This window comes from Lasioglossum baleicum, chromosome 14 (genome assembly GCF_051020765.1).
Source record: "Lasioglossum baleicum chromosome 14, iyLasBale1, whole genome shotgun sequence".
NCBI lineage: Eukaryota > Metazoa > Arthropoda > Insecta > Hymenoptera > Halictidae > Lasioglossum > Lasioglossum baleicum.
Window position 1 is genome coordinate 13215763 of NC_134942.1, and position 24310 is coordinate 13240072.

The 24310-nt window shown below is 36.5% G+C and overlaps 1 protein-coding gene and 1 long non-coding RNA gene across 9 annotated transcripts in view; one reads left to right on the plus strand and one right to left on the minus strand.

The window, feature by feature from the left end:
* LOC143215610 (opioid-binding protein/cell adhesion molecule homolog) overlaps nt 1-24310 on the minus strand; it is a 553686-nt gene that overhangs the window by 149058 nt on the left and 380318 nt on the right. The window lies entirely within an intron of this gene.
* Nucleotides 1183-18531, plus strand: LOC143215618 (uncharacterized). 2 transcript variants are annotated; one of them, XR_013010403.1, is made up of 4 exons: nt 1183-4995; nt 5066-10194; nt 10316-10934; nt 11426-18531. It is a non-coding gene; the product is annotated as an uncharacterized LOC143215618 (long non-coding RNA). The 2 variants fall into 2 exon arrangements; XR_013010402.1 differs by having other exon boundaries at nt 5066-10934.

Genomic DNA, 24310 nt, shown 5'->3' on the forward strand with positions numbered 1-24310 from the left:
TAATTGTATAATTCGGTAGCTGCATGAATACCGTTATTCATTGTACAAGTCACTGATAAAATTCCATTAAATTGCTCCGTAACCGTGAGAGTATAGAGGATGGTCAATCAATCCGTTCAAGTAAATTATCCGTGTAACGATTGATGGCCAGTAATGGTCAATCTTTCGATTCATCATTCTATTAACAAAGGTTATTAACGTGCTTTACGCGTAACTCGCAGACGCTGTTATCAATTAAATAAATTTTAGAATTATACATACATATAAAAAACGTATACGGAAAAGAAAACGATGAATAATTTTTGGTGAGTATCTTTTTTGACAGACTGCTATATTAGTGTGAAATATTATCAGATTCACAAACGATTTTACAACCATGCGTTACATAAAGGCGTCGCATAAAATAAAAATGTTCTACCTGAATTGCAACAAACGAGAGTGAAATAGAAATTTGTTTTCTTTGTTAGTTTGTTCAATAGGTTGAAATTACATGACCTACTTTCTTCAAAGATATTAAAATAGTCGTGGTAAAAAATAAATGTGGTTGACGGCGATAAAAATATTAATGTACTAGTCAGAGTTGGGCAAAAATTTTTATTGAAATACAATTTTTGCCCAACTCTGACAACTATACGTAGTATATGTTTGTTAAATTATACGAATTTTTCTAAACTGTTCATTAGTTAATATTGGTGCAAAAGTGGTGTCTCTCCGCCTTTAATGATTGTTTAAACATGTTTAAACGATCATAATGTATTAATATTGGATATTACTGTATTCGGGAAAGTCTACAGAATCTTTTGCTGCAGACAATAATTAAATATCTTTTATAATAACATCACAATATTTGTTTAAAGTTGAAAAATATGCATTTTTCATAGTAATATTTCTCAAAAACTGTGCTTGTAGGAGAAAAATTAAGGACAGATTCCGAATCTCAGCACAAAAAACTCTACAAAAATCAACAGTAATTGTGAAACATAAATAGAAGTTGAAATTTGTTTGACAGTGAAATAGATCCATCAAGAATATACACAAAATAGTGTTCGAGTTTAGAAAATTACTTATGTCATCTACATATGACTAATCATTAACGTGTCAATCAAACGTTCGAAAGCTTTGATCGAACTTTTTCAGCGATATTACTGTGTTGCAGATCGCGCTGTGGTGATTGAGATGGGAATACAGGAAAAAGAGCACTGGTACCTGTAGGATGCACAAGTTGAGATATCTTGAAAAACGTAAAAGCAGATATATCCATGCTCTTTCTTTATCGAAAGGTTTATGACTGCGTCACAGCACCATACAGGTTCGTCGTAAACCATGGACCGGGAATCGGTTTCTACGTCATTTGAAGTAACTGATTGTGAGTGCAACGCAGTTCTTTCAGTTATCACGCGAGCCTGTGTGCGTGAGGTAAGCCTCTCCTTTGTCTATCTTTATATCGGCTAGGTTATAGAGCATGCAAAAATCGTATTGAAACGCTTTCGTTTTATTTCTTTGCGCTAACAAGCCTGCGAAGTTTTACGATTTATCTGTTACTAGAGGATAGGTTCAACATTTGCATAGCGAAGTATACATATAATACTCGCGAAATTATTTTCCTTACGGCGATTCGCATTTGTTTAGAATAGGGTAAATCTATCTATGACTGCGGGTTTTCTCTATGAGATTCAAATACGTAGCAAACAGCACTACAAATACATAAAATGTAGAATCGAGATAAAAAATTTCAAAAAATCATACACGAGACTTAGAAGGAATTTGTTAAAGTGTTCTTAAGTGACTTTAGCAAAAGCCACTAAAACCGTCTAATCTAAATACAAAAATTTAACACCCGCAACTACTGCGCGTTAATTAGAATGAATTTTGCTGTTTATTTTTGCAGTAAACTCATTTTTCAAGATTTCGAGGTCCCTCGGTACTTTACCTCTCGTTTCCAAGTAGACACGGCCATACGCTTTTAGCAGATGTTCACGCGAGACTTTTATTTTAATTTTACTTCGCATACAAAGGTTCTTTACCCAAGTAAAACCGAGTGCAAGGATAATGAAGAATGTGTGTCTCAGAAATACGTAACGAGTCTTGGGAATAATTTCTGTATGAAACTGTTGTTGCGATTTCCCTTTATACATCTCCATTTATGATCAAATCTAAATACAGATGTTATCGAAATGATTATCGATCCGATGCCTTTTCATGGGATAAATTTGTAATTTAATATCTGCCATAGATTTACGGATCCGTGATCCCGATAGCACAGTTTTATTGAAAGCTGTTGGTAATCGGTGCATGCCGTTAATAATAGTAATAACCTGGGAATTTATTGGATTTTTTAGTGAGATCACTGTGCCACTGGCGAATATAACGTCCCCTTTCTCGTCGTATTACCATATGAGCGCATATGAATGAAGCACGTGCATACAAGCTTCGTGAGGCGGGACTAATGTCAAAAATATTGCTTTCAATAATAGGGAGAGGAGTGGAAATCGATCCAGAGGATCAGAAGGACTTCCAATAAACAGGGCGATCCATTATACATACGTATATAAGCTCTGGCCAACGAAATTTCGAAAATGAGTCCTTATTGCTAAACTCCGGATTTTATGGATTTATGACGAAAATGAGTAAATGCAATTGAATGAAGTGGAAATATTAAAAGAGCATTAACTCATTCAGAAATGAATTTTTCCAAGTGAAAACAACATTGTTTAATAATTGGTTTGATTGAAATATTATCATAGTTTCTTTGATTAATATATTGACTACATAAAACATTATCATGGTTTGTTTGATTAAAATATTATCAATGCTTCCATACGACGAGCTCTTGTTTTCATAGAATCGTAGTTCAAATTAGATAATGTTCGGATGCAGTCGACGTTGATAAAATAAATGGTAAAATGGACGGTCCCGTTAGCGAAGTTGCACTTACTGTCTCGCATGAATGAGTTCATCTTCTATAGACTCTTGCAGGTGCTGTTCAATGGTATACAGACGACACGGGTCTCTTGGGTCAGGTCATGGGGCAGGATGCTGTGTGACCACCCGGCACAGTTAGCGAACTCTATCCGCTATTGCAAACACCTTCGCTCTGACCGTCGCATACTGAACCATACTATAGATAACCTGGCAAAGTAGTCGACTAACTGGGTACCTAGGTAAAACATTTAGAAGCCTTTGGCTTGGATTGGGTTGAAGCAGTTATACTCTCTTAGAGGATGCTGGACAGCATGGTATTCAAATATCAGTATCCGATGGAGAAAGCCGATCCACGGAGTAAAAAGTCCTCTCTATGTAATCTTTTGAATGGTTGTTACTAGACTGCGGATCTTCATGCAAAATAAAAATTGTCTGCGTGGATTGCAAGAAATGGAAACCAATAGAATGCTATTTCCTCCCTTAACCCTTTGCACTTGGTTCTCCTCTCTGAGAGAGAGAGCAATAGAAATTGCTGTATCATTATTCAAAATATTGTTTACATTATTAAATGTATCGGTATCTAATCAATTACTAAACATTTAGGTATTGTATGAGGTATTATACCAATTTCAGATCCATAAAGTTTCAAAAATCTCATCAAATTAAAATAGCTCCGAGTACAAAGGGTTAATAACTTTAATAGACGAGAAATTATATATCGATATATTGAATTTTCAAAATTTTCGTACACTTTTGAATTTCGTCTACTCAATTTTCCGACAAAATAAATTTCTATTTCACTCCAGTTTGTTATAATTTAGGTAAAACATTTTTATTTTACATAAAGATGTGCTGTCTAGTTATGATGTTTCTAATGTAAAAAATCTGGATGAAGTGAATTTTTATTTAACCCCTGCTGGTCACAATCGTAGCAAAATATTTGTATTTTACATAAAGATTCGCAGTCTAGTTATTACATTTCAATGAATTGACACCTGGCCATAAAATAACGCCACTAAAAACTGCGGTCTTTAAGAACCTAAAGACTTTAAACACTTAAAGCACCCAAAATCAATGAATCGCCTTGCGCCACTCCCAGCAAATTAAGTTCCAAAATTTGTTTGAATATGAACACTGTACAACGCAGATGTAAAAGATAATGAAGACTTCGTGCAAGCTAAATAAACGTGGAATTCCATACAACTGTAATTAAACTATAGCTCGGCGCTATTCAAAACAAATTGGAAGCCAGAGCCGTCTGCACGAGTTAGAACTTCGGGAGTCTTAGGACAGATTAGTGTTCTAAATCATGTCAGAACTTTAAATAGCTTCAAATAAATCGGATTTCTGTATTATTTAGTATGTAACAGGTAGATTATACGGATTTTATGATAAAAGTGAATAAGTATTATAGAATATAAAACAGATACAACATTTAACGAATTTTAAAATACTATTCTTTTCAGCTCTTTAGAATTCATTAAGAAAAACCAAAATTTATGAAAAGTACTAAATTTTTATGTACAAAAAAATATGTGAAAACATAATAATACAGTGTTTTTTTATGCTTCTTTTTAAATTTTAATTATTACACAAGACTGATGGTCCTCTTATGTAGAGAATATTAATAGTAAATCTAAATCTGAAAATTAATAGTAATAAATCTAAAATTATATTGTGTTATGTGAGTAGACTGCGGATCTTTATGCATTTGTGGCTTCTGAAAATTTCCAAAACAGGGTGGAATATAAAATCCGACAGAGTTTAATACAATTTTTATTTTTTTGCGATCTGCAAAGGCTACTACCACTGGAGATAAGATTGTGTTTTATAAATTATTGTGAAAATTGCATAAACATCCGCAGTCTAGTTATGAGTTTTGCCAATAGTACAGCTTTCTCTGAAATTTCGGGGCAGTTTGACATTCAACCGGGATTCTGGACAGCGACTTCAATTCCGGGACAATCCGAGCCAATGGAAGACGGTTGGAAACCCTACCGACTATACCTCATAATTCTCGGGCCCGAGCGGAGACGCTTGAAAGGAGGAAAACCAAAACAAGAAGTGATTGAGGTAACTCAAGCGGACCAGATACCAAGGGATCGTTTGACCAGGTTAGATCTCGATTTATTAAATTCCTTAGCGGGCCGCAGACCATGGAGGAGGCCATATATCGCCGCAAGCTAGAGATCAGAGACTGCTTGTGAGTACCACGTTACAAGGGTTACGTCAACGAAGTGACACCATGGTTGAGCGACCAAGATCTTGCAACTGAAGGAGGTCTATCGGGGTCTGAAAATGGATTATCGGTCATACATCTGTTATTCAACAGATTCAATTTAGCTGAACTCGCCAAGGTACTGAAATTCGTGAGAAACGTTCTTCGCAAAATTCGCGAATCCGTGTTTAAAAATGTAATTTCAAGATATGAACAGTCGAATGACAGAAACAATCCCCAAACGATTTTTATACAATTCCCGGATCGCACAGGACCTCTTCAGCTGTGTTTGAACTCGTTCGACTTCGTCTTTTTGTTTTTGATCGTACGAGGTCAGATCCATAGACATAAGTCTAGGGAATGGTATATAGACACATACTATTTTCTATTTCACGAAATAAGAGGCCCGAGGTTTATCAATGGTCACAATAGCTGTTCCGCCTACTTCAAACACACAATGCGCGAGTTACGAATACGATGGTCATCTATTGTGGCTGCTGGTAACCCTTTTCGAGGGCTTTATTCGAATGTGCATTCGGATACATTAAATCTTACAACCTCCATAATTATTCGAACGTTCTGATAAAATTGCTGTTAAGTGTCCAGGAAGAATGAAGCTTATAAAATTAATAATTAAAAAAATCGATTCATCAGATTTCCACATGTGACCATGTAAACAACATCATTTTTCAAGTCTAGAAAAATTGAACGTTCAAAATTAAAAATAGAAGAATAATAGGAAACTTGATTATTTTTCTCTTTCAATCATAAATTAATCGAGTTAAGTGGAAAACGCTGGAATGAATTAACCGCGTAACTCGAGAACTTACTGTAATTTTTTAACCATTTATTTCCGAGGTATGTCCATAAGACATTAATTGTTTAAAATCACATTCAAAATCAACTAGCAAAGGTTGAAGTTCTTAGAAGAAAACACCTTCTGCAAGGATAGTTGTATAAAGACAGTTTCTGATTCTAACAAAAAGGGTGAAGGTAACAGTTACCGTGCCCCGCCTGTTTACTGTTTACCAGACACAAAACAAACTTTTTAGAAATTAATAAAATAACATGAAGTACCTAGTATTACTTTATTTTAAAAAAGAAACTTTATGAAAAATTGATGTGTCACAATAATTTTTGTTTGAGATATAGAACACATTAGTTAGAAACTTTATTTATTTATAGAAAATTTATTTAATTACAGAAAATGCTAAGAAACTGTGATACACCAGAAGATTTTCAGAAAAATTTCACGATACAGAAAAAAGGTTGATAATCAATCGTTGATCACAAATAATAAAAAATAAATTACAGAATGACTTTAAATTAATGAAAAACTTCGAAGTCGTCACTAAATATACGGTACTTATAATAACTGGTACTTTTACCCTAAGCAATTTTATTTGTAATTAGTAGACTACGGATCTTTATGCTTTTATGGCAAAATTATGGAAATTTAAAAAATTGAAGATGTCTCCTCTATTAAAATCATTAGTAGAGGATTATTTTTTCCCATAAAGATCAATCCGCAGTCTAGTATTGTAATTAGTAATGTATAATTAACAGAGACATGAATTTTGTCCAGTTTATGTGATTTCGGCCCACTGCGCGCCGATCGAATTCACATATCTCTGTCTAGCCAACTTGTCAACCTTACACAGTAGGCGAGACGTGACCTGCTTGAACCGTGGAAAAGGAACGAGGTCTTACTCGCATCCATAAGACAGGACACGCGAGTTGCTGACGGAATGGATATTTGGCTGACAAAGTAAGGTCGCTGTCACCGCACTTGTCGGCGACTAAGAGGTCACACGGCAGTATATTGTCCACGCTTATCCCGGAAGTCTTACCGAGAGCGGACCAAGCGCTAGAGAAATCGAGAGCCCAAGTATGGCTATAGATGGCGCCAATGGGAATATCTGACCAAAACCGCGGTTGTAGAGGAGACGAACGGAATTGTGAAGCTCGTTGTGGGAACGTTAGGCGAAGACAAGCTACCCACACGGATACCTTCGTTCTATCGTCTCGCTGAAGGAGACCCTGAAGAGATCCGGGTACACGGCCAGAATTATAGCAGGATCGCCGGTACCAGTACCTTCTAATCCCTTGAGGAACGATTCACCTTACTCACACACACACTCGAATTCGAATTCATCCCATGGATTAGGCTAGGTGAATAATAAACTGACTTTGACACTTGACTTACCGGTGTCTTTAACTTCGTATGAACTCTGCAACCACATCGGTGCGGCCAGCAAAATTAAAGGGGTATTCCCATTCAGAATTTTATAGAATTTATACGATAAAAATAGTTAGGCTACTATAGTTCGTGTTCAAAAATTTTGAATACGCGTATGGCTATAGTTTACGATAACACGCTACGTCTTATGCAATTGTCTTCGTTATTAGTTAAATTATTGTAGGATTCAGAGTGTCGCTTGTATAGTAGCCTATGTGACCCATTTTCGAAACGATCATTACTCTTCATTGAGAACAGTTTTATTAAATATTACAGAGTATAATAAGTTTAAAGGTACTATGTAATCTTTTGAAACAATATGATTTGGAAGATTTAAAAAATGGGCTTCTACATGAGAGCCAGTAATTATGGTTATTCACATTGATGATATGATGCTAGCTGACGAATTACTACTAAGCTGAAGAATTTATGTTACAATACATTCAAGGGTTCTGTCTCGGAGATAAGCAGGGGTCTCATACAACCAAAGGTCTTTTATTCGGTTACTTTACCCTGATGAATTGACCAATCTTAAAATTTTGCGGTCAGATAAAATAGATATCCCTCCATCTCTTGACACCTAGAATCTGTCTCCGCGACCACCGCGCCAACCTAGCCTAACCTCCTTTTGAGACAGTGTTTGCAGAGATGGCGTAGCGTACCCGATGCCAGCAATTGTTGTCCCTAACCTCACATTGTATTCTATCGAAGCATGTTAATGGAAATAAACAGTGACCCGTGCTCTGTACACATGCTACGGATGAGGAGACCCACTAGCGCAGTCAATGCCCGGACCTGGACACGACGTGCAATAAATGCGGAAGAAGACACCTTGCAAAGATGTGCAGATCTACGAATCAGTCACGCAATTGAATAAATAGCTGACGAGGAGTTCCTACGGAATGAAAAAATTCTTATTGTGCAAATAGAGTGCCAGAATATGGAATTAGGTACAGAATCACCGGTGGGAATTATCGGCAGTAATACGTTGCGCAAAGTCCGACCCAATTGTCGCTTAAGACCAACATAAAGGCAGTTCATGAACTATTCAAAGCATCGTTTGAACGTGATCAGACGCATTCCCGTTAGGGTAAAGCTGGGCTCAACAATACGCAGGCTTAACTTATACGTTATTGAGAGCAAGTATGACTCGCTGTTTGGGCGAGAGTGGATTTTGTACATGCAGTGAATTGAGTTGGACTCTTTTACCCACTAGAAATTCACTGAGCAACTGCCACTCCACAACTGACAGCGGGACAGTATAAAACGGATTGGTCAAAAGCTGCTTAAATAGAGGATAGGAAAACTGGAGCGACGCAAAAGTTAGCATCCCAGGATGGAACGTATACTACCAGGACATAAAAACATCTGGATAGCAGACTTCGGTTTGCCCTTAGTCACTTTTCCAATTGCACTACCACTTAAAGGGGTATACTCGTTTCCAGTATCGCAAGGTTGCGGGAGATGGGGGTTTGCAGTAGTCAAAAGTGCTAGATAAAAGATCTACCTAGGTCGCAATCGCCCTCAAAAGTCCTATTTTTACGTTTACGGGGCGTAATTTGAATTAGTTGAAAGCATAGAGCTGCGCATGTAGCTATTATCATAAAGCTGCGACAGCTACATGCTGCCGAATAAGGCAAATCACGCCACGTAAACGTAAAAATAAGACTTTTAAGGGCTATTGCGACCTAGATTGATCGTTTATCTAGCAGCGTTTTTGACTACTGAGAAACCCCATCTTTGCATTATCGAGAAATGAGAAGGCGCATTCCGCACCCTTGGAATCCTGGAAACGAGTCTACCTCGGCGACGCAGCGTTTTGCGATCCATACTGAATTCGTCGTATGCTCCTGCTGTGCGTCTGGAAGCACAAGTTTGCGTTCGTGACGAATGGAGTGTAAGAGGCCCAGGATCGCAAAACGGTGCGTTCAGACTTGCTTAGAAGATCCCACCTTTACCGGGCCCTCTGAGTAAGGGTACTACGCGGTCACCTCGGAATCTTCCCAATATCCAAGGGGGTGAGGTTGCTGGCGAAAGTACGCACAAGGTTATTCCCTTATCCCCTTGGCAACGGTAGGCGTTGTCAAGTCAATAACCAATCAGAGACAAAATAGAAGACAGAGAGAAACCCCACCCGCAGCGAGGTTAGCTGCATAGAGACTCGAGCAGTGCCGTCAGATCGAGGAAATCGAGGGGAATACAGTTTAGCCCGTCTCTGATGACTAGATTAATACATGACTAGTCTACGGACTTAGTGGGGGATGTTAGAGTATGCTCATGGTGCTGATGAGAGGAAATATCGACCAGTTTTGGTCGACTGTGGCGGTACTGGACTCGAGCAAGAAGAGTCAGTGAACCAGCTACGCTGAAGCAGTTAAGTTAAAGGCAACGAGTCTCCTTCCGATCGATTAGATAGAATTTGAGGTCTAGGCACGACAAATATGTTTGGTCAACTCTGTTAACGTCAGTGTCGAAGGTGCAAGCCGCGACACGCACCAGAGTGTGTCTCTTACACAAGCTGCGCTAGTCGAATCATTCGGGCAAGTGCACGACTAAACAGCGGTAGTTAGGCCAAAGAACTGATTGCAGATAGACGTCCGATCCCGAAGGCAAACAGATTTTCAATGACATGAAAGGAGGCCGTTTGCTACCATGACATTAGAGTTGCTGCTTGCTCGCGTTTAACGGTCGATGAAGAATTCAGCGCGGCACTAACACTGAATACGCATGAGTTAATTCGGCCGACTTCGAGGACGATACGGTGCCGCAAATATTCCGGCAATTTGGCTACGTCTACTCGGGACAGTAATTCGAAGTATAAAAAACTACGTAATTCTATGATTTGCTCCTTTTTGCGAGATTCTTTCGTGGAATTGCTTAAAACGCTCGAAGAACTCTTGGAACAACTCCGACATCATGGTATTTGTTTTAACCAGGAGAAATGCAGTGCCTCGGCTGTAGAATGCTTGGGATATAAAATCGACGCAAGAGGTATACACAAATCCGACAAGCACACTGAGGCAATACAAACCGCTCGCGTTCCTAAGCCAGCTACGCCGGAGGAGCTTTGAACTATTCATTGGAGAAGCTTCGTATTACAACACATTTATTCTCGAGTTAGCAACAAATGCCACTTGCAGATATGTATGTGGATCGCTGAATCTTTCGAATGGACGCGAGCGGTTGACGAAGCTTATACGGAGCTTGAGGAAATATTAATTTCCCTGTAGGTAGATTTTCATGGCTTATGGTCGGGTGTTGCCAGTCCTGTTGGTTACAAACGCAAGCAAAACAGGATTAGCCACTGTTCTTTCACACCAGCCACTTTTCTCTCCGGCTTAGTTAGACAAAGGAGAGTGCTCCTTCTACTTGGCTGCTGAACGGAGGTAGAAGAGTGGGGTATAACATGTGCCCATCACTCTGGCACACGGGTTAGGTTGATGAAAGTGGGAGCAGAGTCGCCTGATGAGGGGAGGGAGCACGAATTAAGGGGAAAAGGTTAACCTCTCTCTACCAGTACCGGACACACAGTGATGCCAGATGAGGGGAATTGAGGTGAGATGATGAAATTTTATAGCTATACAATAATATTACACATTATGTTTATAGTTACTTATATGTCTCCTGTGTAAATGACTTTTACATTTTGTAACCATAAATCTTTTAAACAAACTGCTCCAAAACTACACGCGATTCTTATATAACAAAAATTCCTTTTTCGTTAACATTTTCTCGCTTGACTTTGCATATCTTAATTGTAATTTAAATTACAAATACAAAATGCAAAATCTATTAAAATAAAGTGTTATGTAGACTGCCACTCTCTTCAAAGCAATTAGAAAATGCAAATGTAATATAAAATACTGCTCTTTTCAAAGTAATTAGAAAATGCAAATTTATTAAAGCAGAGTGTAATATAAAGTATTGCTTCTTTCAAAGCAGCGGAGTTTTTTTTTTATAAAAACAGATTGTTGTTAGAAAAGCATTTCGCACAGCCTGATATGGCCGAGAGCATGAATTAATGGAGAATCTGAATATATTTTCAGGTAGATTTAAATTCCTTCCATTGTGGAATTATTCCATTAGTACGAGCTGTGGAATTACGTTTCAATGGTGCATGGAATTGTATGGAATTTTTTCTACGTGGCTTCGGTTTAAGGAAATTTAATTTTTAAAACTCGTGCCGGGTACGTACTTAGTGAACTATTAATGCAGTACCTCTCCATGAGTTAATTAACCCCGGAATCAAGTTAGCATTTTTTTGAAATCGTCTAGACAGACCTTCAAGCACATGTGAAAGGAACAAATAGCGAAATACACATATGTATCATCAGGGTTAGCTCCAAGCTACTGCAAATTTCAAACTATGTAACGATTATTGATGTGCATCAATTTAATAGTGTGCACGTCCTTTTGCAAAGTTAATACGTCGAGTTAACATAATCCAGGAATCTATAACTTTTTAATAGTATCCTGTTCTAAGCACTTCGGAACCGCGCTAGCAGAAAATGTTTTTGCGGGGAAGTTTTACTTCAGAAGTTAAATACTGAAATATTGCACATAGCAGACGCAGCTTCACAAAGTTCAATGAGAATAGTAAGAGTATTTATTATTACGAATATAAGTTCCTGCACGTTATAAACGGTCTTCCATTTGAAATTTCGCGTTATTTTTTATTTGTGAAGATTAGAGTTGACTGTTATAATATACATATATAAGTTATAAACGATCAAAAGTGGTAAAAATTGCAATTTTTCAATATTTTCTGTCTTTTTACCAATTTTGATCGTTTATAACTCGTAAACCAATTAAACAATTCCAATGAAATTTTCGGAGCGTATATAATTTATACAAGTTGACCAAATCTCGTTATTGGCCCAGCTAAAAAAGTCGTAAAAATCAATTTTTACGATTGTTTTCCACAATTCCGACCAAATGCATTTTTTCAACATATTTTTTAGACGTTATTCTGATTTAAAGTGTGTGTGATCAGTAGACTGCGGATCTTTATGCAAAATAAAAAATGTTTGCATTGATTGCAGGACACAGGAGCCAAATAAAAATTGTATTCTTGTTTTAATTATTCTATTAAGCTGAGACGAACACATTTGATGTACTTAAATATTTCTTAGATGTCCACTGGTTTAAATTGTGCGTACCCATTTTTGTCAAAAATGCATAAAATCCGCTGTCTAGTGATCAGTTTTGCTCCTAACTCTACATTCAACACTAGTTCATCAAATGTAATACATAATCGTAAATGACAAGGAAGAGAAACAAAGTTTTGAAGCAAACTAAAATAATATATAAAATAAGGTAATAAGACTGATTACCCCCAGGTTAAAAATACAAACAGTCGACTCTAAGCAAGACGTATAATAGATATTGGAGTAAAACCGATAGCGGTCCATCTTGATCGGTTCTGAAATAATTTAATATTCAATGCGTCGGGAGCTATCCGAGCTAGCAGCTTAAAATTGTATCTGCTAATGAATTGGGACTAAATAGAATCGACAACAACGGCGTTGAATCTTCCGCATTATAATGAGGAACGCAGGATTAAACTATGATCCTAGATTATTGGCATTAGCTACCTACACAGGTGGATTCAGAAACGTCTTGTCTCTCTGTGCATTTCGGATCTCGTTCGAATGGATATTAACACTAATTTTACGATCTATGTACATGTGCATCTCGCTCCGTCGAACGTTACAAAGCGTAACATGTTCAGCCTCTTTATTTGTACCAGTCACGAAATACTCTCGTTACAGCTTAATCGATAAGCTTTTAAGTACGCAGGCACGCAAAGAAGCTTGTCCAGAGTAGCGTTTCTGCAAAAAAAAAAAAAAGAGAAACTCGGACTAACGAGAAGTTTGTGACTTGAACACGGTTAACGAACCGTCAGTCGCTCTCTGACAGAGGACTCTTTCCCCGTCTCTTCTATTCACCAAGTAATTCATAATCATTACTGTGCCAGTGGGACAAAATGCTCCCGCGATAGCCCCAGATTCTCCCGGCTGCCAGCTCCACTCCGGGACAAGAAGACAGCACATCTTACATTTATTAAAGTTTCTCAGTCAAGTAAACAATAAATTTTTCATATCGTTACTACTATCCCTTGACAGAATCCGCGCAGCATATAAACGTAATATGTTTTTAGAAATAGAATAACTTATAATTAGACAGAAGATTTTACGCATTTATGACAAACATCGGTAGGTGTAATTTGAAACAGCAAAAAACGGTAGACGAATTTTAAAAGACTCTTATATCATTTTCGACCTATTATATTCAATGTTTGATTTGATTTCAATGTTATACCAACCTATTATATAATATCAAACATATTAAGAAAGAAAACACAAATGTCTATTTCACTCCAGTTTGCTGCAGTTCAGGTAGAAAATTTTTATTTTGCATGAAGGTCTACTTATAATGAATTTTAAAACGGAGTAATAAATGTGTGCAAGAAGTAACGAAGACGAGGGAATAAATAACAAAATAAAAGAAACGATAATATACAATATAATAATATCTCGATTTTTACATGATACATTCATTACATGAGAGCAGAACACAAGTTCAATACGACAAACTAACGAAATGAAGCTTAAACACCAGCTGTTAGCGTTTCACTAGTTCCAAGCAGTCAACGTGTCGCTATTAAAGCCGATATACCTACACGAATAACACAGCTACACTTACCTAGAAAACTTGAAAATGCCTGAGATTTCCTTAAAGCACATCTTAGAAATATTTCTTTGAAATTAATTCGAGTAAAATTGACAAAGTTACAGTTAAAGTAGATTTTCTCTGGAAGAGTCCTTCATACCTGGTGCTCTGAAAACTTTGAACACGTATTTCTGGAAATCTCATTTCCAAAAACGGCGGCTAGGATATCTGAGAAACCACTGGATCAGTTTACTTCAAACTTTCCTGACTTATTTTGATGATAAAAATCTGGGAGATGCCCGAGACGTTTCCTATCGATGATATTATTTGCAAGAATAGATATTAAACCAAAATATAGACACTGCAAGATGACGGAACGGTCGAACAGAATGGACGACACGTATCTTTGACCGATTTCAATTTGACAAAGTAGAACAATAGACATTAAAACATTCGAGAAGATTTTCTTGGGTAATAATAAATAAGGAAGAAACATTTATATGTACATCAATACGAGAAAGGCCAGTGTGAGAATATAGCGGAGTACAGCTGTACGCCGTTGTAAACCTAACCCAGAATCGATAGTATGTATGTAAAACTCTGTCCTCGTAGCTCGTCCGCTTCATACTTCTCTAGAGTCGTTCTATCATCTTACTTGGGCTCGCGAAAATTGGATTCGGAACTTTGAGATTCAGCCGCTTACACGAATTGAAATGCAAACCTTACTTCGAGAAATGTATTCGTAAGAATGGTGGTTTATTTCTTCGAGGATTACTTTCTTCTCAATCGAGATGACCAAGTTGTCGCCACTGGGCAAACATTAATACACCTTGATAAAACGTTGACACTTTTGTAGGCCAATCTGCGACACTTGTGCAACGTAGAAAGTTCCAAATATTAAATATTGGATATTCTAAAAGTTCACTGTACACTCGATATAGCTTGCACAATCATCGAAGAACGTTAATCTTAAATTCAATGAAATATTGGGTTGGCAAGAAAGTAATTTCGGTATTTTCAGGTGAAATGTGAAACCCAATTTTGTTATTCAATATGTAGCTGTCGCAGCTTTATGAAAATAGCCAAAACTTTATTAAGCTACCAGAAAGATGGCAAAAGATTAAAGTTCATTGTTTAAAGAAATGTTTGTTTCACCTCAAAATACCGAAATTACTTTCTTGCCAACCCAATAGGATAATCTAAAATCTTAACACTAAAACTACCCAGCACTAGATTATATTAACACTAAATGCAAATAATAATACATATAAGAAATTATAAACACAATAGGGGGATAAGAGTTATATTGAGGATACTATTATATTACTCATAAATCTAAAATCTTAATCTTATCTTACTCTCTTGTTTTAATTTGATGTTTCAATTTGCCCCACAACAAGGCAAAAAGTTTCACTTTGTTCAACGACTAATATATGAGAACATAGTATAAAGAACCTATTACAATATTTTAATTGTAAGCTTAGAATTTTAAAATAAAAGCAATAAATTACCCGTTAAAGATGAGAATATTTATATTTCTTCGTAATTTTATGTTTCTTCAAAATCGGCACTTTTAGCCCCGGTCTCGCCAAATAATATATAATCTAATAATTTGTTTTACAATTATTCTGTCCGCAATATTTGATTAAACCGAACACATTCCGCAGGCGATACAAAAAAGCTCGCGAGAAAAAGATATGAAATTAACCCGGTGGATGTTACGTGATACGCGGTGGCTTTAACTAAAAACTTGCGCAAAACTAATTTACTTTTCTGCTCGCGAAATGCCGAATGGTAGTAGCTGCGTGCAAATATGGGACGCGCTGGTAGCGAACATGTTAACCTCCCTCTTGACACAGCGCAGACATTGAGAAGGCTGTTATTAGGCTTCCGGTAGATAAAGTGTTAACATTGCTTGAGTTTGACCTATAAGGCGTAAACGTACGATTACACTGTGAACGGTTTCGCTCGGTAACGTCAAATGAATCGTTCTATCCAACGGCAGTCATCTACTCTGCCAACGTGAAAGACTGGGTGAAAACGCAGCGATCCGAACGGAGTGTACGCTCACCAGCAATCGTTTCCTTGAACACCCCTTCTTCCTCCTCTTCTTCTGGTTCCTCTCCTACTCGAGAAAGGGAGGCGGCTAAACGTAAACGCGATTTTATCTACCGGGAAAAGTCGAAACGATACTAAAAGAAACGGACCTCTGTACTAGAGGTGGGACCTATTGAATAGGTCGGACCATCGGTGTCTTCTGGAGCACAATCCGACTGTTCTTCAGCCTCTCCTTCCTTCTCCAATCTTAATCCGACTTTTTCTTTACCTGTTCGTTGCTGAACGACGAGCCCGGATAGCCCGGGAAATACAAGGAAACGTATAGATTGCTATCAGCGTTTTCACGGGTCCAGCGCTCTCTTTGATCGTTTCGAGTATCATCGGGACGATGCGATGGTTCCCCAGCGCCGTGTTCGTTATTTCGAACTGATGGATTGCTTTCCCTCGGTCTTTGTTCGATCGGAAAAATTGACCGGCCGGGCACCATCATTCGCAATTAATTTTTCTCCGACCGCGCACGGTTTAAATGTAAACGCTCACCGTAAGGCAAACATGACGCTTCGTTTTCAACAAATGTAACAGGCGTCTCTATCGAATGGAAATTCGAATATTTCCGCGGAATCATCCGGGGCGAGCTTCGAGGAGAGCAGAGTGTTTTCATTTAAAGTAATGTCCTGAGAACGGAAAAAATTTTCGGACGAAAGTTTAAACGATAATGTATACGATAACTACCACATCTTCACAAACTGAAATTTGAGTTTACAACAGCAATTCTTTATAATTATTTATATCTTATAAAATAATGGAAGCGAGAAAACTACAAAGGAAGGAAGAAATTTATACTTATTGTATGTCTGTATGTCTACAATTACTTCAATCGTTAAATACTGGTTATGAAAGAATAGCCGTTGGTACATAGTGGGGGTTATTACAGTGTGATGAGCAGACTGCGGATTTGTATGTATTTATGGCTTATAAAAATCTTCAAAAAAGAATAGAATATAGAATTCGACAGAATTTTGTACAATTTTTATTTGTTCTGGATCTACAAAAGCTGTTTCCATTAAAAATAGAATTTTATTTGATTCCAATTTTTTAAAATTTGTCTACAAAAATTAGAAAATGCATAAACACCCGCAGTCTAGTGATGAGGATATGATTCAGAAGAGATTAAACATTTAATTATTGTACGAGGTACTATATCAATTCCAAATAATATAGAATGGAATTGGGGGAATGGGGAATGGAATGGACGGAAGAAATATTTAATTGTCGAGTTAAAATAGGTTTGAGCAGTGAAGCCAGAATAAGCGCCGAACGGCGCTCATGTACTCTCCTCCTACCCCTTCCACTATTCCATTCCAGCACCGTGCGCAGGCGCACACTCCACGGTCCCCATCGCGCACGTGCAACGTGTCTCCCATTCGCCCCACTCATTCCCCGTCATCAGAGAGGGGGTACATCATTTCACACTGTGACTCCCCTTATCTGGCATCATTGGGTCTGAGTGCAAAGGGTTAATGATGTTAACATTTTAAAAACTACCTAGTGACTTCTCGATAGTATTCGAATCTGTAAATGTCAAAATTGTGCACTTTATTTTCGTGCAGGTATTCTGAACCTACAAATTTGAAGATGGCTAGAATTGAAAGTTTATAACTTTTCATGAACGTCATGTTCTAAAATCTTTGGTATCGTAACAAAAATTTCATTCATCTTCTGAGTGAATAATATAATATTATTTTAATTTAGACTATTTATTTTGTGGTTATACACTGATTCTGTTTTATTCTATCAATTTGATACCATAAATTGCAAAAATGAGTAATGAAAGAGTATTATTTAAAACTACACTTGGAAATTCTGAGAGCTTTTATACATTTATTGGATTAATGTACTGCCATGGAAATACATTTTCTGTTTGCAGTATATTATAATATTATTGCAGAAATTCTGTGCCGATACTGTATCCACCACTACCTGGCCTGCCATTTATTCGGATTTATTGATTCTTTCACTGATCATTGAATAACTCCGTGTCTAAAGCAGAATCTATTAAATTGCCTTACTGATGAGCCCTGCACCAGCTTCAGAACGAAGTGCTCCTTTCCTTTCGTCTTGTTCTCTTTCTGAGAGTGAATGAGGTTGCAAGGAGACAGGAAAAGCAACCAAACAGAAATACGAGAAAAAGAATAATAAATTGATTACAGCTTGATTGCGACCGATAAAGCGGTTCGTACATTAACATTGAAAACAAATTGTAAATACATTTACCATAAAAGCAACATTTCAATTACATTACCTAACGGAAAGGCATTCAGATGGTCGATAAGATTGATTTCGCATCATGTTACGGTTTGTTTACTGCTAAAAGATTAATATATACCACCTTGTTTATTATTTATTGCCTGAAAAGTAACCTACACAGTTTTATGAAATTTATTTTCTAAGAATAAGAAGTTTATAAATTGTCTTATAATTTGAATAGATAATAAATAATTTAATTTGTAAAATTTTTTAAAATAAATTAATTTATAATATAATCTAAATTTTAAAAAAATTACTTTGATAAAAGTAGATTTAGGTATAATATTTTGAATATCGACCAATATATGTAATATTGATATATCTCGTTAATTGAAAAAGAGATTGAATAAAGCAGCACATACAAATATCCAAAGCATACAATCGAATTGATTACTGTTTCGGTTTATTTTAAATTGAAAACTGCAAATAACAACGAAAAGTGACATTTTTAATGCATGTAGCTTTTTGAATTTATTTATAAATGTGTAAAATTCGGAACCTCTGACTATAAACGCAAAAGCCTCGGGGAGATTCGTTTGCATTTTTCGTAGACGGACACTATTTTTTGAGCTTCGAAGGTCGAGCCGAAAGTAGAGAAGGACAGCGCGTGTAAAAAGAGACCGCGCGCGGTCGAAGCGACTGCAACTCTCCGCGTCTCTTTCTTTCCCATACGCTGTCCTTCCTTGCGCCCGAAACGTTCATCGCCAATTGAACCACTAAATACAGTTGAAATTATATCGTGTTTGGTCTTATTTTAATCAGAAAAGTGCCACAAATATATTGGTGAAAATTTCATAAAAAATAAGTAATAATAAAAAAGATTTTATATTGGTATTACATTGTGAGGACACACAGGCTACAGTGGAGGGAATATTTCTTTGCGTTTATAGAGGATTTACTGTACATACCTTGAATGCAATAATATTTTGCAAATCGGAATGGACACTAATTGAAAAGGATCATGCCCATCAGTACCGTATTCGTCGCAAATGGGTTTTGCGAACGGTGGTGTTCAGGAAGTAGAGGAAACGAGTTGCAATGTTATCGATACAATCGGATTCCTTGGGACATACCATATATTCCGCTCATGATTACATACATCCTGACATCTGTCCAGAATGGCACGTGAACTTGCCTTCGTGGTGGCCATTTGCTTCGGGTACGACGTTCGTTGGCCACCTGCCAAGAACGAATATCGCACAGCAGCGGAACGTCGGGCTCGAATCGTTGAATTACCGGCGAATGCTAACTACGACGGCATTAGCTGGTTTACGATTTAATCGTACGCCTGGCATCTGATTCTGCTAGGAACAAATAATGAAATGGCCTTGCCGAGAACGCAGAACCGATTCTGGCTTCCGGAACCATCCGGTTTCTTTTTGCAGCTCGGAAGATGCCAATTTTCTGTAATATTCAATTTTTCACGATCTCTCCTTGAGCGTGACGAATTTTCGAAATATTTGCGAAATTATGGGAGTTGCGAAAGTTTTAATCCGAGCGAGCGCGTCGATTCAACATCGGCCCGATGGGAAGAATTTAAAGAACGCCCATGTTGGCTGCAGTTAGCAAAGTTTTTAAACCCACTTACGAACATTTATCATCCGATGAACCGTCGGTGAGATTTTGGTCATTCACTCGCTAGGATTTTTCGGGAGAAGCACCAGTGATTTGCACTTTTAATGAAGGGCTGGAACCCCTCTTAAACGTGACGAGAGTGCTTTTGCCAGATTGAAATTTTTAAACTCTATGAAAACGTAAATCGCCTTTGGCTCACGTTTGTTAGACCCTTTTGCGTTTTTTACTATAAATGATTCCGTGGATATTATTCGCTTTTTCAGTTGAAAATTTTCTGAACATTTTGGAAAATCAATAACATTCTGCTTTTTCAGTAAGCATTAAACTGGTTGAAAATTGGTTATTTATACAGAACGCACGTTTTCATCTGCTCTACGTGCAATCAATTGTGGAGTGCAATGCAAATAAAGGTTTCATAACTGCCAAAAATATCTTCATCATCCTCAACTGCTTCAAAAAGTGAGATTGGTGGTGTTGACTAGAAAAGTATCATAATTTACATTTCATATATTTTTTTTATGGAAAAAGTCGAATGTCCTACATATAATCTACAGGGTGTCCAAAAATTGACGTTTAACAATATTTTACTTTAGGTGTAAGAGTAAATTTTTAGTAAGAAATTTTTCAGTAACGAATTATGCAGTTTGGCTAAAGATGATTTCATATAAGAAAATAGGTTGAAAGTATGGAGTGTACAGTTTTTAAACATATGAGAATGACTTTTTAGCTGAATCAAATTTGGTTTATTAGGTTGCCCATTACAACTTCAAGTTATAATATTGTAAATTCCCATGCATCTTCGTGATATATTATATAAATCTCTAAATTATATATACTTAAAGCAAACTGGCTTCAGATAAAAAAGTTCTACCCGTTCATTTTACATGTTTCAGAAAGAAGCACACACAGTTGCATAAGGATACCTTTAGTTTGCCCCGTTTCATGTAAAAGAAAACGTTATTCTCGTAAGTTTAGATAACAAGAGTTTGTAAAGAGCTAAGTGAAAGTATTAAAAGTTCTAAGTGTAACTGCTGAACATAGTATTTTCGTGGAACTTTCTTTCGAACTGATGAGATCACGGAATGATCATTGTAATAAGAATCCTGTTAGCTTTTACGTTAGGTATGGGTTAGATATAGAATTGGAATATACATATGTATCATATAAAACTATTCGAATAATATAATTTGAAATGATTGAAAGCTATAGTTCCTCTGAACATCGTGGATTATTAATAATACAGAAACAAAAGATTTGAACATTTTGCGGATGTCAATTAATGCATTATTAGAAATTTGTTGTAATCCTGAAACAATGTTAACCTAATCAATTGGATGAGTTTTAATACTTGTACCATTCTCCAGTATATTGTACCAGCATGCTGTATAACAAATTTTTTAATTTTGGGTTTCAAGACTTGTGTAATTTTAAACTAGAAAATTATTGAACATCCACTAAACGTGCAAAATCTTCGTTCCTCTTTTTTAAATATGCAAAATTTAGCATGTATATTACGTTTTAGTTATACACATATAAATATGAATATTCCCCTTCATTAAATATGAATGTTATGTCTTTCTTTAAAATGTGGAATAGAATTCTATTCACTCTCTCTCGCTTTCATAATCAATATCTAATCATTAAAGTAACTGTAGATATACAATAATAAATATAAATTAAATATAATGCTGTTTAATCAATTGCTAAACATTAAAGTATTGTATGAGATGTTATATCAATTCCATATCCATAAAATAAAAAGATTATATAGAATGGAATTATTCTAGGTCGGAAGAAATGTTTAATTTTCGAATTAAAATAGCTCCGTGTGCAAAGGGTTAATAATTCTGTCTTTGAATGACATGAGGAACAAATGAATCGGGTTTGAGACCAGCTAATTTCATTTGTAGACTTCATGAAATGATACTGTTTTTATGTGATACCATCGGCCAACCGTACGACCCTAGCAGATGGCCCAGATAACTACGCCGGGTCGCACGATGGCAATTAACAGCTCAGTACTCTGTTAATAATTGCGGAGCTATCATCAAGGTGAAGCAGTTAGTACAGAGCAGCAACGTACACGGCTTTAGTTTTTCTTCAAGTACTGTTATCCCAGTTCTTCGACATGATAATTATATTGCTTGTGATGATGAATGTATCGAATTCTGCATTTTGTTTTCGTGTGAATCAAAAATGTATTAGAAAACTGTATACTATTAACACAATTCTATACACTCTGCCGTTCTAGATCAGTCTGGAAAGCTCACATCCTTAAATGTTTCTATGCTCTTGCGTGAAATTAGATGGGGAAACAATGCTGGTAGACTATGTACCCTTGAATCTGTTTTATGACCACTATTCTATTTGTTCATAAACTTGATTAACAAAATTCTGATTAACCTTGTATGGGTAGGAAAACGGCAGGTTTTACTATCTAACTGTATATGTAACATATACAGTGGGTGTAAAAAGTATTCGTACGCCCTTTAAAACAGGATAACATTTTTATAATTGTACCAAACGACCTGATCTTGTATAATCAATTAGAAGCATTGGTTTACGAAATGATATGCAAGAAGATTTTCACGGTTACATGCAAAAATAAAAAAGGCATTTTTTAAAACTTTTTTATTTGGGCCCTTAATGAAAATTTAAAGTATATGTAAAGTAGTTTTAAATTCTTGGAATATTACATTAGTCTTTCACATACAATTGTCTCATTGTCAGTCTAGTAATAATTAACATTTTCTCAAATTCTTCTAATATATTTATAGCTTTGTTTATCACTCATCCATTTTTGCCTAAAACTCACAGTTTAGTTATAGCATATCAGCACAGAATGTCATCTGAAATTCGATGCCTGTGTGTATGTGTACATACATACATGTCTTTTGTAATGGCAGCAATGTGTGCAGATACAGTTTAATCCGCTCATAAGCACAAATAGGTTAGAAAGAGTAAAAGGAGATGTAATATAGGTCTTCCTTACCCCCTGACAGATATAAATAGCTTACAAAGTGCTGCTCGGCTATAACGTTGTCTAAGTCGGTCATATTCGTCATCCATTAGCACCTACACGAAGTTCAAATTGCCCTATCTTCCAAATATCTTTCATCGGCACAAAACGTGCCCAAAAAACTTACAAGTGAATAACACGTGTTAAAAAATGAAAAGAACGCGTGAAAACCGCGTAAAAGCAGTATTAGTATAGTTTCATATTATCAAGCTAAATTCCCTTGACACGTTCATCATATTGAGCACACGATCGCGATACTAACGTATTAGGTTTATTTTGTTTTCTAATTAAAAGCGTTATAACGACACGAATAAATCTAGCGCTTCAAATTAAAAACTGAAATGCAGCGTACTAAAATTCACGTCAAGTGTGTTTTTCAGAAATATAATAAAATTGGCTTGCTTGCAAGGCCGTTCAATGAACATTGGTTCGTTAAAACCCTGACAAACTGCGCCCGTCCTGTATTTTAAATTCGACTGCCTGCGTTCAATCTCATTTGCAAAAATTTCCATGCAACCGAGGGGATGGGAAAACAAGCTCGATGATTTTAAAACCACGCCGTTCGAAATGAATTTAGCCGTTCCCCGACAAATTTCACTAAAAACAGATACAGAGGGAACATGATGGAAGAATAAACACGTAACGGATGAAGTTTAATATTCACTGTAGATCTGTCTGCATTTGTAGGCAGAAGAATAATCTGTTTCGTCACACTGCACACGAAAAAAAAACACCGGAACATCAATTTATTTGCATTTAGCGTACATCCTGTGCATGGATGTCCTAAGTGGCTTAATGTTTATTCGCGTTTCGGGACAATTTATTACACTTCATAAACAAATTAATACGTCAACTGCCACATTTTTTGTAATATTGCGAAAGCTTAGCGAATTTTTCGCCGTTGCTTACAACCAGACTCTGCGGATCTTTATGCATTTATAAATTTATAAAGAAATTAGTTGGGCGAAATATAAAACAGTAATAGAAAAATTCAAGAATATACAGGGTGAGTGTGCTTGGATACAAAATTGGATACATAATTTCAATAATTATTTATGAAAAATATAAAACCGGTCATTGGCAGTTGTAGGTTTAGTGTTAAATATCATTTGTTGTTCTGAGATATTTCACGAAGAAGATATTAAAATTGTTTGACTCTTCTTGTGTGCAAAGTTTAGAAAATGCTTATTGTTGATTCATTCTGTAGATTTAATTGCTTGATGATTTACTGTGAAGTGACGCAGTGCCACTTCAGTAGCGACCGCAAGAAACCAGCAATTTAATGGAACAATTTGCGAAT